The sequence below is a fragment of the Myotis davidii genome, unplaced genomic scaffold, assembly GCF_000327345.1.
Source record: "Myotis davidii unplaced genomic scaffold, ASM32734v1 scaffold2798, whole genome shotgun sequence".
NCBI lineage: Eukaryota > Metazoa > Chordata > Mammalia > Chiroptera > Vespertilionidae > Myotis > Myotis davidii.
The window spans coordinates 6994-8372 of NW_006289553.1; the positions used below are offsets into that span (position 1 = coordinate 6994).

At 61.0% G+C, this 1379-nt stretch overlaps 1 long non-coding RNA gene across 2 annotated transcripts in view; it reads right to left on the reverse strand.

The window, feature by feature from the left end:
• Window positions 1-1379, reverse strand: part of LOC102771339 — a 4128-nt gene that overhangs the window by 1651 nt on the left and 1098 nt on the right. For both annotated transcript variants that reach the window (XR_001513573.1, XR_435585.2), the window contains one exon: window positions 192-302. This is a non-coding gene — a long non-coding RNA (uncharacterized LOC102771339). The remainder of the gene's footprint in view (window positions 1-191; window positions 303-1379) is intronic.

A 1379-nucleotide genomic window follows, 5' to 3' on the forward strand; every position in this document is an offset into this window, starting at 1 on the left:
GAGGAGCCGGAGCACAGAGACCCCGCGGAGGCCTGGCCAGCACCTGTGATGCCACCCCACCCGCCTGGCCCACCGCTCACTCTCCCTGGGCCTGCTCGTGGTCTCTGTCCTCCTTCGGGGGAGCCCCGTGGGCCCAGGGGAGGGGCCCCTGCCCCCCTGCTCTCTCCCACCGCTGGGCCCTGAGCGCAGACCCGCTGTTTTCTGGATGCGCTGTCACTGCCGGGCTCCACTGCCTCCCATCTGAGGGGTTTTCCTTGTGTGTCCTGGGACTTCTCCACAGCGGCTCCCGAAAGAACTCGGGTCTAAAACAGATCACGCTCTTCAGACCCACTGTCAGAGCCAGTGCCCCTGGTGCAGGGCCAGCGCAGGGCAGCATCCGCGGGCAGGAGAACCCCACGCAGGGAGGGGCCGCTCCGCCCCCAGGAGGGGGGCAGCAACTCGCCTTCCTCCCTCCCTGCACCTGCTGGGGCTGGAGGCCAGACGGTAACCAGACTGCGGGCTGTGGGGCCTGTTTCTGCCGCCTGCTGAGCCAGGCCGACCCTGCAGCCACTCCCTCCGTCATCCCGCAAACACGGGGGGTGGGGTGGGGGGGGGGGCTCTCTGCTCAGGCCTGCACCCGCAGTGCCTCGCCTCTGGCCCCAGCAGGCCACCGGTTTCTCTCCCCCAAGGCCCCAGTCCTGACCCCCGACATCATTTCCAAAAGTAAATGGCTTGCCCATAAGATCACGTCTCATGTCATAGATTCTGCTTTTGGAGGGAACGTAAACTAAGAGAGCCGGGCCTCGCCGGTGTAGGTCAATGTTTGAGCATCGACCCAGGAACCAAGAGATCACCGGTTCGATTCCTGGTCAGGGCACATGTCCGGGTTGTGGGCTTGATCCCCTGTAGAAGCTGTGCAGGAGGCAGCCGATTGATGATATTTCTCTCTCTAAAAAAAAATCAAAATCAGGAAAAACTTTTTTTTTTTTTAAAGAGTTAGGCCCTATCCAGTTTGGCTCAGTGGAGAGACTGTTGGCCGGAGGACCAAAGGGTCTCAGGTTCAATTCCGGTCAAGGGCAGGCTCTTCCCCGATCCAGGCCCTGGTCAGGGCTCCTGCAGGAGGCAACTAAGGTGGTGTGTCTCTCACATCGCTGTTTCTCCGTCTCTCCCTCTCTCGTCCACTCTCCCTAAAAATCAATGGAGAAATATCCTCAGATGAGGATTCACAACAACAAGATTATTTCTTTAAACACCTAAAGCTAATGACTTCACATCTCTGCTCAGGCCCGGCCTGCCTTCCTGCAGGAGATTGCACGGCCGGGGCCTCCACGGCGCTGGCTCCCAGGGCTGCCCGCTGTGTTCCGCTGTGTCCCCTCCGCCTTCACCCGTGGGAGCTGCCG